This window comes from Phodopus roborovskii, unplaced genomic scaffold (genome assembly GCF_943737965.1).
Source record: "Phodopus roborovskii unplaced genomic scaffold, PHOROB, whole genome shotgun sequence".
NCBI classification, from domain to species: domain Eukaryota; kingdom Metazoa; phylum Chordata; class Mammalia; order Rodentia; family Cricetidae; genus Phodopus; species Phodopus roborovskii.
Genome location: NW_026126418.1, coordinates 77,513,028 through 77,528,996, shown reverse-complemented (window position 1 = coordinate 77,528,996; position 15,969 = coordinate 77,513,028).

Here is a 15,969-nt window from a genome sequence, read left to right as displayed (position 1 = left end):
TTGGTTTCTAGTTTCCTTCTAAGGCAGATAAATTAGTAAGGGGTTAAGTAAGGTGGGCTTTTAAAAAAGTCACAGATTCTAGTGACTTTTTGATAGTGCCTTGCTCCTTTAAAGGCCACTAACTTTCTGAGATCAGGCTTATTCAGGTGGTATGGCTTCTGGTGGGGGTGACTAGTGCTTGTAATTTCATTTGTAAATATGTGACTATTAGGAGTGTGTCTGGTCATGATGAAACATTGGGAGAGAAGGTCATTGGCTTCTCCATCACTGTATTACAGCAAGTTTTCCCTAAGACTGTTTGAATGAGGCTATACTGGATGTTTTTATCATATATTTTCCACACTCTATATACATACACACACACACACGTATGTATAATTGTATATATGTATGTATGTATGATGTGTGTGTGTGCGCGTGCGTGTGTGCATGCATGCATGCATGCGTGAGTGCATGTGTGTGTGTGTGTGTGTGTGTATGTGTATGAGTTTTCTGCCTGCCTACATGCATGTATGTGTGCCATTTGTATGCCTGGTGCCCAAAGAGGCCAGAAAGGGCATTGGATACCTTGGAAATGGAGCTTCTATGTGAGTGCTAGCAATTAAACTGGGTCCTCTGAAAGAATATCTAGTGCTTTTAACTCCTGAGCCACTGCTAGCCCCTAAACTGGAGTTCACACCTCTTCAATCTTGGCTCCTTTATAAAGGCACTTAGTATTAGTTTCAACCTCAATGTCTTAGGTTAGAGTTCATTTGAAGTAATTTATTACTAAAATTTAATAGACTATCAAAAGGTTCTCTTTGTTTCTCCTCCCTTGTAGCCTCCCTCTACCTGACCCCTCTGTCTTTTTTTCTCTATATGCATTTTAAGGCAGACCGAAACAGAAAAATTTCTTTACAGAGAAGGGTGCTGAGACAGACATGCTGGCATGCTCTAGCCCCTTGCTAAGCATCACCACTGTAGTGAGTTAATGAACCTCAAAAACACATCATTAGGATGTATCACTTCCCCTTCATCCTCAGCTTCATCATCAACACTTTCCACGTTAGGGTTAGGACACCCTAGAAACCAGAAAGAGATCCTCTTTGTGCTCCTCATTCTCAGGCTGACCTTGTCAGCTATTTTTTTTTCTTTTCCTTTCCTTCATTTGCATGTGTGACTTCTCCATGGTGTATTGTCATTACTGAGACAAGTGCCATGGAAAGGTGAGTTTCTGTGTTTGTGGGGTAGTCATTGCTAGGATTAGTAGTCACTGGTGAGATGGGAGCCTGGGACACAATTCAATGGGAAGCATCAGTTAACTTGTTCCCAGTTCTTTTTTTTTACATGCTTTGAAGCTGCTTTTCTGACTCACAAAATGTAGATTAAAAACCTTACCTGAGAAGTTTGTTGAGAAACCCAAAGGCCGGGGTCATCTGAAGTCAACATTGCTGCTCAGTGGTGTGGAGGAGTAAATGAAGAGAACATTCAGTGATTAAAATAAATATTCTCTCACAGTGTGTCAGTATAGATGTTGAGAATATCATTTACTTCTCTGCCTTCGTTTTACAAATCTGTTTGAGTGGGATGATAACATGGTAGTGTAGAATGTTGTGACAATTAAATTTGATGACCTTAAATTATTTAGACTAAATCTAACACATACAACTTACTCAGTAAGATATTATTGGAATTATTGCTAACTTTAATACAAGAAAGTGTGTTTTATCTGTCTTTTTTACAGTCTGGAGGTTGGATTTAATAGTGACAATATTAAGTGAGAACTATTGGCACTATCTCCCATCACCCCCTTCACCTTTGAGTAGTTGTGAATCTTAGAAAAGCATTCATTTTGGCATATGGAAAGCATACATCAATTTGTCAGGTAAATTAATAATTATAGCTCAAATACTATTATTATACACAAGTAATGAATAGGGTAGGATTCAGTTATTTGCCAGTAAAATACTGGACCAATAAGGACCTCATGAATATCAAGTAGTTTTACTAATATGAATTAAAATTGAAGACTGAGGTGATCCTAAGAGTGTCATATTATTCTAGGTGCCTTACATGGTGATCAAAATGATTGCCAAAGAGAAAGAAAAAGGAGAAAAAAAAAGAGCCTTATGCATTGTGTGTGTATGAAGACATGTTCCATGAATCATGGGTACATTCTGTTCCCCCCCCCCTGTTCCATGCCCCAGTCTTACCTGAGATTGTGTTGGCCTCACATTGTGCCTTTATCAACAAGGTGGTAGAGTTAACTGCCTCATTGTTACCTCAAGAAAATATGACTGTACTCAGAGTGTCTGTCTTGTTTGTAGACTGAAGTCTCAGGTCTTTAATGACTCCTAAGGCCTAAGAGTCATGAAAAGGTGCAATGTCCCCTGGGGCCCAGTCCCATGCCTGCCATTAGACAAAATAGGGCAATCATCCAGTGACCAGCCGTCTCCTCTGGATTGTGGTTCCATGGGTCCCATACATGTCACTAATAACTCCATTCAGAGTGATAAGGGCTGGAATGCACAGGGGGTTTATACTTGGGTTTCTACTGGGCTTCCAGTTGATACAGCATGGTCATTATTTATTATGCTGAGCAGAGTCTTCTTTGTTGTGGAGGACACAATTTCTAATCAGAGTAGATCCTTATGCATGAAATATGCATGCTTCAGAAAATAACAAGAGAATAATGAAATTGGTTAGGAATCATAAATACCCCATAAAAGGCATGTAAAAGAGAGGGCTTTCTTACTTTCTATGATTTTGGGTTTTGGAGATAATATTAATTAATATATAGCCTCTCTATTAGGTAAAGGTGCTGTATATGGTCTTCTCTCTCTCTCTACCTACCTACCTATCTATCTATCTATCTATCTATCTATCTATCTATCTACCTATCTTCTGTTTATTGTTGCAAACATAGCTTATAGATTCTGAGAGTGTGATTAAGTAGTAGAAAATGTTTCTAGCATATTGCAAACTCATACACATAAAACATATAAAAGAGTCTATAAAATGATCATTTAATGTCCATTCCCTCACAAATCAGTTTAGATAGTACATGGTTTGTTGAATTCACACTGAGATCTTAATGCATTAAACTATGTGCTATTTAAACTTAATTGTGAAGAAATGGATATCAGATTGTCATTAAATAGCAAACCTCTTTCTAGTCATGTCCCATTTTTCCTTTTCTACAAGAATTACAGGTACAAGCCCTAATGCCTGGCCATTCTCTTTCTTGTTCTTTTTTGTCAGGTTCTACTCTATTTCCTAATGTTTTGTTCTTATGTGTTTGTTTTTCTTCTTTTACCTTACTTAATTTATCAATTTTTCCTATAATGCTTTAATATGGAAGTTTAGCTCATAATTGTATAGCTTTAGTTTTTAATTTTAACATTTGTAAAGTTATAAATTTCTTTTTTGTTATTGAACTTTCTTTCATTCTTTTTTTAAATATTTATTATTTTTTCTTATTTTACATATTGGTAAGAGTTTCTTCTCCTTCCCTTTCATACCCCCCAACGTCCCCTCCTATTCCATTTGCCACCGACTCCTCAGGGAGGGTGATGCCTTCAGGGGAGAACATCAAAATCCCTCTATTATGGTATCTCTCTCTCTCTCTCTTTTTTTTTGCTCTCATCTATTCATCCCCTGACTCAATCTTCCAGGTCCCACATGTTCTCCCTTCCTCCCCTTCTCTTTCTCCTAACTCCCTCTCCACTCACTACCCCCACCCCACCCCCCAACTCCCAATGTGTTTAGGAGCTCTTGTTCCTTTCCTCTTCTGTGAGGGACCTTGTATGAATCACTTAGATTCTTCCTTGTATCCTAGTTTTTTTTCTGGCGGTGTGAATTATAGGCTGGTGGTACTTTGCTTTATGTCTAAAATCCATATATAAGTGAGTAAAGTTCCTCTTTGTGTGACTGGGTTACCTCACTCAGGATGGTTTCTTCGAGTTCCATCCATTTGCCTGCAAATTTCAAGATTCCATTGTTTTTTTCCCCCCCTCTGAGTAGTATTCCATTGTGTAAAATGTGCCACATCGTCTATATCCATTCTTTAGTTGAGGGGCATCTAGGTTGCTTCCAGGTTCTTGCTATTACAAATAATGCTGCTATGAACAGATGTCTTTGTTGCATGAATATGGATCATTTGGGTATATGCCTAAGCAGAATTCCCATTTTCCTGAGGAACCACCATACTGATCTCAAAAATAGCTGTACAAGTTTGTACTCCCACCAGCAGTGGAGGAGTGTTCCCCTTGCTCTAGATCCTCTCCAGCATAAGTTGTCATTGGTGTTTCTAATTTTAGACATTCTGACAGGAGTATTTCAGAGTTGTTTTGATTTGCATTTCTCTTATAGCTAAGGATGTTGAGCACATTCTTAAGTGTCTTTCAGACATTTTGGGTTCCTCTATTGAGAATTCTCTATTCAGTTCTTTACCTCACTTTTTTTCATAGGGTTATTTGGTGTTTTGTTGACTAGTTTCTTGAGTTCTTTGTATATTTTGGAGATCAGCCCTCTGTCAGGTGTAGGGTTGGTGAAGATCTTTTACCAGTCTGTGGGCTGCCGTTTGGTCTTGTCAACAACTATGTCTTTGCCTTAGAGAAACTCCTCAGTCCCATTTATTAATTGTCCATCTCAGTGTCTGTGCTACTGATGTTATATTCAGGAAGCTGTCTCCTGTACCAATTTGTTCAAGGGTACCTCCCACTTTCTTTCTTGCGAGGTTCGGTGTGGCTGGATTTATGTTGAGGTCTTTGATCTATTTGGACTTAAGTTTTGTGCATGGCAATAGACATGGTTGATCTGCATTCTTTTACACACCATCATCCAGTTGTGCCAGCGCCGTTTGTTGAAGATGCTTTTCTCCTTCCATTGTATACTTTTAGCTGTTTTGTCAAAAATTGGGTGTTTGTAGGTGTGGGGTTACTATCAGGATTTTCAATTCGATTCCATGGGTCTACCTGTCTATTTTTGTGCCAATACCAGGCTGTTTTCAGGACTGTAGCTCTATAGTAAAGCTTGAAGTTGGGGATGGTGATAGCTCCTGCAGTTCCTTTATTGTACAGGGTTGTTTTTGGCTGTCCTGGGTCTTTTGTTTTTCCATATAAAGTTGATTATTATCCTCTCAAGGTCAGTGAAGAATTGTGCTGGGATTTTGATGTGTATTGCATTGAATCTGTAGATTGCTTTTGGCAAGATTGCCATTTTTATTGTGTTTATCCTGCTTATCCAAGAGCATGGGAGATCTTTCCTGTCTTTTTTTCTTTCTTTTTTGTATCTTCTTTAATTTCTTTCTTTAAGGACACAAAGTTCTGCTACATAGGTCTTTCACTTGTTTGGTTAGTGTTACCCCAAGATATTTTATGTTGTTTGTGGTTATTGTAAGGGGTAATGTTTCTCTGATTTCTTTTTTTAATTAATTAATTTATTTTTATTTATTTTATACAACCAAGTCCATTTAAATGAAAACAAACATTTATAGACAATCTTTGGGAATTTGGGCGTTGTTCTTTCCAAACTACTTCCTGCTGGTAAGGGGCGCTGTCATGGGGGATTCTAAGAAGATGCAGAAATCCTGGCTGTAGTCTGTAAGGCTGCTTTGTCCAGCTTTTTTGAATGTAGGATCACCTGTTTCAGGTGGTCTGGCTTGATCAAACCACATTAGTCTGGAAGGAATCCACATCTTTTCATTTTCTGTGGAAACAAAAATAGAAATCCTTTTCCTCTTGTCCTTGAACTTAAAATTTGGAGTCAAAGCATTTTTAAATTTAATTTATTACTTTACATATCGATCCCAGTTCCCCCTCCCTCCCTCCCTCCCTCCCTCCCTCCCTCCCTCCCTCCCTCCCTCCCATGGCAATAGACATGGCTCTATCTGCAGTCTTCTACACACCACCATCCAATTGTGCCAGCACCATTTGTTGAAGATGCTTTCCCCCCATCCAACTAGCAGGATACAAGATAAACTCAAAAAAAAAATCAGTAGCCCTACTTTTTTCAGACAACAAGGAGACAGAGAAAGAAATCAGAGAAACATCACCCTTCACAATAGCCACAAGCAACATGAAGTATCTTGGGATAACGCTTACCAAACAAGTAAAAGACCTATATAATAAGAACTTTGTGGCTCTAAAGAAAGAAATTAAAGAGGATATCAGAAAATGGAAAGATCTCCCATGCTCTTGGATAGGTAGGATAAACATAGTAAAAATGGCAATCTTGCCAAAAGCAATCTACACTGTCAATAAAATCCCCATTAAAATCCCACCACAATTCTTCACTGACCTTGAAAGGATAATAATCAACTTTATATGGAAATCCAAAAGAACCAGGATAGCCAAAACAACCCTATACAATAAAAGAACTTCAGGAGGCATCACCATTCCTGACTTTAAGCTCTACTACAGAGCTATAGTTCTGAAAACAGCCTGGTATTGGCACAAAAATAGACAGGTAGAGCAATGGAATCGAATTGAAAATCCTGATATTAACCCACATACCTATGAACACCTGATTTTTCGACAAAACAGCTAAAATTATACAATGGAGCAAGGACAGCATCTTCAACAAATGGTGCTGGCACAATTGGATGAGGGTGTGTAGAAGGCTGCAGATAGACCTATGTCTGTCGCCATGCACAAAACTCAAGTCCAAATGGATCAAAGACCGCAACATCAATTCAGCCACATTGAACCTCTTAGAAGAGGAAGTAGGAGGTATCCTTGAACAAGTTGGTGTAGGAGACCGCTTTCTCTGATTTCTTTCCTAGCCCCTTTGTTGTCTGTATATAGTAGAACTACTGATTTTTTTTTTTAGTTAATCTTGTATCCTGCTAATTTGTTGAAGGTGTTTATCAGCTGTAGGAGTTTTGTGGGTCACTTATGTAAACTATTATATCATCTGCAAATAGTGAGACTTTGACTTCTTTCTTTTCAATTTGTATCCCCTTAATCTCCTTTTGTTGTCTTATTGCTCTAGCTAGAAGTTCAAGTATAGTATTGAAGGGATATGGAGAGAGTAGGCAGCCTTTTCTTGATTTTAGGAGGAATAGCCTTAAGCTTCTCTCTATTCAGTTTGATGTTGGCTGTTGGTTTACGTATACTGCTTTTATTATCTTCAGGTATGTTTCTGTTATCCATGATCTGTACAAGTCCTTTATCATGAATGGCTGTTGGATTTTGTAGGTGACTTTTTCAGCATCTAGGGAGATGATCATATGGTTTTTGTTTTTCAGTTTGTTTATATGGTGGATCACATTGTTAGATTTTTCATATGGTGAACTATCCCTGCCTCCCTGGGATAAAGCCTACTTGGTCATGGTGGATGATTTCTCTGATGTATTCTTGGATTTGATTTGCAAATATTTTATTGAGTAATTTTGCATCAATGTTTATGAGGCTTTGTGTGGCTTAGGTACTAACATAATTGTACCCTTGTAAACATAGGTTGGTAATGAATCTTCTGCTTCTATTGTGTGGAACAATTTGAGGAGTATTGGTATTAGCTCTTCCTTGAATTTCTGATAGATTTTGCACTGTAGCCATCTGGCCGTGGTCTTGTTTTGGTTGGGAGGCTTTTGATGGTTGCTTTTGTTTCATCAGGGGTTATAGGTCTGTTTAATTTGGGTATGTTGTTTATTCATTCTCATTGAATTCTAGGAAGTTTTAAATTTCTTTCTTTATTCTTTATTACACCCAGGAATGGTGTAATTGTGCATTTTTCAGTTTTATGAGCTTGCAGGTTTTCTTCAATTTGTGTTGTTGTTGAATTCCAACTTTAAAGTGTGGTGGTATTCTTCTTCTTCTTTTTTTTTTTTTTTTTTTTTTGTATCTTTTGAGGTTTGTTATGTTGCCTACTATGTGATTGATTTTAGAGAAGGTTCCACGTGGGGCTGAGAAGAAGGTATATTCTTTTATGCTTTTATGTTTGGATGGAATATTCTATAGATGTGTGTTAAAACCATTTGGGGCATAAATTCTGTTAGTTCTTTTGTTTCTTTGTTAAGTTTCTGCTTGGTGCTACTCTCTAGTGGTGAAAATGGGGTGTTGAAATCTCCCACTATAAGTGTGTGAGGTTTTACGTGAGCTTTGAGTTTTAGCAATGTTTCTTTTACAAGTGTGGTTGCCTTTGTGTTTGAGGCATAGATGTTTAGAATTGAGACTTTGTACATATGGACTTTTCCCGTGATGAATATGAAATGACCTTCTTCATCTCTTTTGATTGATTTTGGTTTGAAGTCTAACTTGTTAAATATTAGAAGAGGTACACCTGCTTGCTTCTTGGATCCATTTGATTGGAAGATTTTTTTTCCCAACCCTTTGCCCTGAGGTAATTTCTGTCTTTGAAGTTTAGATGTTTTTCTTGTAGGTAGCAGAAGGATGGATTCTATCTTTGTATCCATTCTGTTAGCCTGTGTTGTTTCATAGGCCAGTTAAGCCATTAATATTGAGGGAAATAAGGACCATTGATTTGTAATTCTTGCTTGTTTTATATTTGTTGTTGGCGGTAGTATTGTGAATATATTTGCCCCACTTTTTCTTTGGGGTTCTATTAAATTGGGATTATCCATTGCCTGTGTCTATTTGAGTGAAGTTAACTTCTTGGGTTGGAGTTTTCCTTCTAGAACTTTCTGTAGAGCTGGATTTGTGGATATGTATTGTGAAAATAGGGCTTTGTCATTGAGTATTTTGTTTTCAACGTCTATATTGATTGAGAGTTTTGCTGGTGTCTAGCCTGGGCTGGCATCTGTGGGTTTTTAGTATTTGTAGGATATATATCCAGGACCTTCTGGTCTTGAGAGTTTCCATGGAGAAGTCAGGTGTAATTTTGATAGGTCTGCCTTTTTATGTTACCTGATCTTTTTCCTTCACTGCTCTTAATATTCTTTATTCTGTATGTCAGGTGTTTAGGTTATTATGCAGTGAGGGGACTTTTTATTTTTTATTTTTCATTTGGTCCTGTCTATTTGGTGTTTGGTATGCTTCTGTACTTTCATAGGCATGTCCTTCTTTAGGTTGGGGAAGTTTTCTTCAATGATTTTTTTGAATATATTTTTTTGCATCTTTGAGCTGGTTTTCTTTGCCTTCTTCTAAGCTGATTATTCTTAGGTTTGCTCTTTTTATGGTATCCAACATTTCCTGGATGTGTTAAGAATTTGTTGGATGTAAGATTTTCTTTGGTTGATGAATCTGTTTCCTTTAGTTTATCTTCAGCACCTGAGATTCTCTCTTTGATCTCTTGTATTCTGTAGTTCCTGATAGTTTACCCAGTTTTTCTATTTTCAGCATTTTCTCAGTTTGTCTTTTCTTTATTGTCTCTATTTCAGTTTTCATGTCTTGAAGTGTTTGAATTGTTTTTTCATCTTTTTGATTGCTTTTTGTTGGCTTTCCTTATTTTAAGAGAATTGTTCATTTCTTTCATTTTTGTTGGTCTTTTCTTCTAATCTCATATCATCTTTGATGGCCTCTATCATTTTTAAGAAGTTATTTCTTAAGTCGTTCTCTCCTGCTTCATCTGCTTTGGTGTGTTCAGCTGTAGTTGGTGTAGAGTACCTAGATTATGGTGGTATCATCCTGGTCTTTCTATTTGGTGTTTTCTTGTTTTGCTGTTTCCCCACTACTTCTTTCAGTAGGTAGAGGTAGAGTCTCTCTCTCCCTACCCTGCTCTCCTGGTGGGTGTAGGTGGGTCAGGAGTTCAATATCTGTAACTCTGGATGATCCAAGCTATCTTGGAGGTCTCTCAAGCAGAGGCCACAGCAGGGCTAATGATGTGAGGAAGGCTGGCTCAGTATGGCCTCAAGCACTCAGGCAGCAGGCAGGCTCAAGATGGTCCAGTGTGGATAGGCCAGTCCAGTATGCTCAGAGACAACCCAGGAAGTTCCAAGGAGGTGGAGGGGGTGTTGAACCTGCACTCTGGCACAATGCTTACCCTGAGCAGTGGGCCCAGCATGGCAAAGGATGAAGGGAAGGTAGTCTCTGGGTGGTGTATGGATCGGAGTACCAGGACTGAAACACTCAGGCCAAGGTTATAGGGCAGAGCAAGATGCGGAGCTAACCCAGGTAGTTCCCAGGGAAGGATGTGGGGGGATTTGGCCTAGACTTGTCTCAGACTCTCCTCAGGCAGAGAGCAGGTGATGAGTCCCTAAGATCAGGTGAATGCAGGCTCAAGGTGGTCTCTTGTGGATAGGCAGGTCCAGTATACTCAGTGCCGACCCAGGAAGTTCCAAGGAGGTGGAGGGGGTGTTTGACCCTCACTCTGGCCCAACACTCACCCTGAGCAGTGGGCCCAGCAGGTCCAAGGGTGAGGTTATAAATTTCTTATAAATAGCCTTACATTGTTATTTATTCCATTGAAAATATTTTCCAATGAATAACCATGAATCTTGAATAAGAGAGTTGTAGTCAAAATCTAAGGAAAAATAGTTACAAAGAACAAGATCTTCTGATATGAACACATACAATATAAAGCTACATTATATGTATAAAAAGTGAAAAGGAGGAACAAGAGAGAGTAATGAGATTTAGAGAATGACAAATGTTGTGTGCTTATCCTCCTATGGGACACACAAGCAGAAGGGGAACTATTTAGGAAGGGCAAACTGTGCAAGGGAATGCAGGTGACAAAAAAAGAACTAAATATGAGAAAGTACAGAGACCTATGTACATGCAACCATCACAATGAGACACATTCTGTGCGCTACCTAACATGAATTAGTATACTATGGGGAGACAAAGAATTAGCTGTGACACTGTAAGGAGCATGTATCCAAATAGGCAGAAGCCTGGCTGGAAGGAGTGAGCACAGGCCCATTGCCCGACTACTAGAGATAAGGATGAAGGAGAGTGTGCATGTGTGGCAGAGGATATTTAGGGACCAATTCAGGCCTGGGAAGTAGAGCCCATCATGACCTGAAGGACATGTCTTGGGTGGAACTCTCCTCCACCCGAGAAGCCAGTCCACTAAGCTAAAACTGCCTGATCTGATACCAGACACCAAAGACTGGAGACTGGAGACCTAGGTGGACTTGCTGCTTAAATCCAGGGAAATTCTGAGGCATCTCCAGTTGTGGCCCTGCGGCGATCAGGTACCCGGGTTGTGAGCCAAGAGATTACGGCCCCAGGACTTTTGCTTCTACTTGTGTATATTGCTCTGATATAAGTGTGAAGTAAAATATATACTCAAAACCAACTTGCCTAGTCTGTCATCATTCCTCCTGGGTTAAAGCCCGATCAATGCTCATAACAGTCACTAACACAAAGAAGGCAAGGATATGCTGATGTCATCAATGTCAAAAGGCTGTCTGGCTCAGTTTAAAACTGTCAATGATATGAACACACAAGAGACTTTAAGACTGGTGATCACTGGCCAGGTGGTAGTTTACACCTTTAATCCCAGCTCTCGGGGGGCAGAGGCAAGAGGATCTCTGAGTTTGAGGCCAGCCTGGTCTACACAAGTTCCAGGACAGGCTTCAAAGCTACAGAGAAACCCTATCTCAGAAAAACTCAAAACCAAACAAACCACCCCACCAAAAAAACCAAACTAAATCTAGTGATCAGATTCAGAAAATGTTTCTCCCATTAATAACCAAAGAAATGAGAAGCAAAGCCAAGGAGCGCCATTGAAAGTGCCATCATTACAAGTGGGTGAGAACTGTGAGCAGTGGGGTCTGAGGGGGCGCAGACAAAGGTAACCCAATGGGAGATTTTGGCAAGATAAACAAATAGCTCTAAAACGTTCTACTCAGACATTCTATTTCTGAAAACAGTGTTTTCTCAGACTCATTACAACCTCACTTGTAATACTGAATGCCTGCTTAGAATGCTGTGATCTCCCGGCATCAGTAAAAGGTTATACTGATATGAATTTATCTTGTGATGTAATCTTATCCAAGATTTTCAGGAAGAAATGTAGGGCATTGGGGACAGAAATCATGTCACAGAATTCAGCAAAAAAGTATCTATCATCACCTCCGTGGTGTTTTGCCAGCAAAGTAGAATATACAAGTAACTAGAAACAAACTGCAGGTAAATCATACAAAATATCAGTGGTTATTTTTAAATGGGGGACTATGATAATTTTTTTTCCTGCTTTTTACATTAAAAAATTCACAATGAGAAGTGTGTCTTATAGTATAGGAAATAAAATAAACCAGAATTTATAAACTGAAGAATCACAGATCTATCCTCAACACTAGTCATCACTATGTAACTTTTTACACATTCCATATTCAAGTTGGTCTTCTGACTATTCCTGGTTCCTTCTATTAGAATTATTCTTTCTCTCTTAGTATCAGTCAATAAGTCTTCTTGGTTCAGCTTTTCCACGTGGGAGTCAATTACTATCAGTGAGTTACTTCCAAAGCTGAGCTTAGAAATGGTCCCTAAAGCTCAGAGCCCCTAGAACCTGCAGAATTTGTCAGTATTGCTTGTTGCTTTGTGAAATGAAGTCTTAGTCATAGACAGAGACATTTGCACCTCTCTCTAGAATCACAACTCTGCTAATGTGCCTCTTGGTGGTTCCAGTCCTATGTTTGGAATCTCTTTATGTGCCAGAACCACTAATTTGGTCACCATGTCTACCTCCTTTCCTCATGATGCATTGCTATCTCTGGACAGTTGATCCTATCACATTACACATTCCCAGACTGTTAGCTTGCTGGTTAGAATAGCATCCATCTCATTTTATAGTTCTTCAAAACCTGTAGTTAGAGCCCAGTTTAGAAAGCATTTTAAAGGTTCCGGGTTTCTAATTTGTTGAAGTACCTTCTAGTGAGCACAACATTTTCACAAGTCAAAGAGTCTCCACAGAGTTCCCTTCATGTCCCTGTGCTTCAGGTGATGCCCATTATGTGTAACACAGATACAACCCTTTTAGAACCTGCCACATAAGAAGATGGTAGCTGTGAATACACCAGAAAGAGTGTCACATAAAGCAAAGTGATCACTGCCAGGTGAGAGCCACAGGTAGAAAAGAGTTTGTGCTTCCATGAATTCAAAGGCAATCTCGAGGATGTTATGATGTGGCATAAGAAACCAGGACATAAGTAAGAGGAGTCATGTCTCAGAGAATTGTTTCAGTTAATATTGTGACTTGAAAGTTATGGGTGTCTGAGAGAATTTGAGAGCTTGAGGAGTGTGTGGAGGTACATCGAAGAAAAGATGTGGGATGGACTAGAGGCACAGAATGGAAATTGAGCTATTGACAGGGCTGGTGGAAAAGCCAGGAGGTTGGGGCAGAGGTAGATATCAGCAGCATGATAGTGATGCAATATAAAGGAAGGCACATAGCAATCATAGACAATGACAACCAGCAGGAAGTCAGCCAGCAGGATCAATGCATGAAGCAGTAGAGAGTGTGAGATGATGTGATGCTGGGTCTTGATGCTCACCAGTGCCTTGGGTGGAGCAGGCATTGATGAAGGACAGGTTGGCCATGGGAGGTGCTGGTCAGAGCCAATGGCTGAAGGTGACAAGCAGATTCGTCAATAGGGCGATGAAGTACACACCCAGGCAAAGCCCAAAGAGTGCTCAGAGAAGGCCAAGAACAGGAAGACAGAGGTATTAGATTCCTTACTTCCATTAAAGTAGAATTAAAAGATGGAAAAGATTCTTGAATCTACAAAACTACTTTAAATAGAGATTTCCCCAAAACTTTTCATCTGACTTAAACATCAGAGATATACTGTGTCCCAGGGTGGCAGGCATATAGACATGGATTCTGGGCAGTGATAATAGGAGATGTAGTTGGGAGTGAATTTTGTCCTTTTAGCTCTCTGAAAAGTTGTTTTTGTTGATCCTGCTGGATGAACTTGAACTGGAGTTCATCTGGGAAGACCCTGAGTCTCTGTCCTTACTCTTTCTTAAAAGCTATCTCATGTGTAATCTTGTAAAAATTGAACCAGATATTTGTGTGATGTGCATTTACTATGAAATTGTTAAGCAGATGCTTGTGCATATGTGGGTGTGTTTGGGGAGAGAAAAAATTAATTATTTATATAGCTAGTTCACAGCTAGGGATCAGATAGTTTCAGTATAATGAGAGTATCTGTCCTTTTATTTTTAAGAACTGTCAGGTGAGCTGATGTGGATAACAATAGCTTTATAAACTTAACAACACCCAACAAGCAAAGGTTCTCACCTTCTTCATCAGTATTAGCAACTTCACCCAAGAGCATATTGGGTTTAGTGTCTCATAAATTAGGAAGAAATTCTTTGTGTTTTCTATCTGTGCAATGTGGTCATTTTCCTACATTCTCTGAGCTTCACTTCTACCATCTACAAATGATTTATATAATTTGTATAGTTGATCAATGAAATCACATATCCAAAAGACTAGTGTAGAGTATGCTTTCAAGAAATGGTTGTTAGCAGTAGTCATTGACATGGAATCTGAGCTTCACTATAGCCCCAAACATGTTAGATGACATGCTTCCCTCTAAATGTCAGTTACCTTTTCTATTTTGGGTAAATTATTGACTTCTTATAGACTTTTTTGTTCATTTTAAGGTGTGCAAACATACCTACTATTTGCAATTGAAGGTATCATAATACCAAAATTAATGGAAGGACATTTTCAGGATATATGATACAAAATTAAAAATGAGAGATCCTAATTAAATTTGATGGTAAACAGGTAATGCTAGTCTATGCCAATGTCTTGTTCTTGGAGAGAAGAAAGGAGAAAAGGAGACAGTGACAGAGGACAAGGGAGAGAGAGACCATTCCCGTGTGTCTGGCACACCTTTATTTTTCCCATAAGCTTCTGGAGTGCAATGTTGAATACATTACTCAGACTTTGTGGGTTCACTTTCTGCATCTGTTTGGAGGATAAATGAAGGAAGTCAAGACCTACAAGGCTGGGGGATGAACCAACCTGGAGTTTTCCTGAGGGCCTAGCAACAGGTGCTGTCAGAAGTCCTGATTGTGCCTAGCCAATGAAGGCTGATCACACAATGTCAAAAGATCAGAACCCAGCCTGGGTGCTTTCTCCATAAATGAGCCTGCTGTTTGCCTTTTACCTGACTGTTGGTTGGTGTCTGTGCCATTGACACAGCACCTTCTCACCCCTTCCCCCAAGGGTGCCCTTAAGACATAGCAACACATAAGGACCATGTCAGGCTCATAATGGAAGATTCAGCAAGAGAAGATTTTCAGAACTAGAACAATGATGAGTTCATCAAATATTAGCCTTTCTGAAATTTCTCATGGTAGAATTAACAAAATGAAGATGATTTCTGGGATGACCTTTTTGTTTTCCCTGTATTTTTCTGCTTTTAAAATGGAAAGTCTCACTTTCAGAGAACCCTTTTATTTCCATAGAAACTGGAATGTATAGCTATCCTGCCATTTCATCTTTGTGAAACTGGTTTTTGATAACCAGAAAGGATACCATAACTGTCTTTGTCATTTACAACATTATCATGACCTTTGGGTGGTGATAGTTTTGACCTAGCAGTATCATTACAAAGCATGCCCTTTGGTGTGCATAGACTCAGGTTCCTGTTTCAATTCCATTTCCTTAGTCAGTCATTTAACTTGTCAGAGACCAGCTGTAGAACAAACAGAGACCCCCAAATGATTCTGAGAGAGGGAAGGAAGAGAGAGAACCACTTGTATAGATAATTGCTTTACTTAGACATAGAGTTATTGTGTACTGAGAGTAACTGTCCTGAGAGTGATGTGACTTTATAACACAGGTCTTGAGCATTGTTAATACACAGTTGTGCTGGCTAGTGTATGTCAGCTTGACACAAGCTACAGTCTGAGAGGAGGGAGCCTCAACCAAGAAAATGACTCCATAAGATCAGGTTGCAGGCAGGCCTGTAGGTTATTTTCTTAATTAGTGATTGATGGGGGAGGGCCCAGCCCTTGGTGGGTGGTGCCATCCAGGGCTGGTGGTCCTGGGTTCTATTACAAAAGCAGGCTAAGCAAGCCTTGGAAAACAAGCCAGTAAGCAGAAGCCCTCCATGGCCTCTGC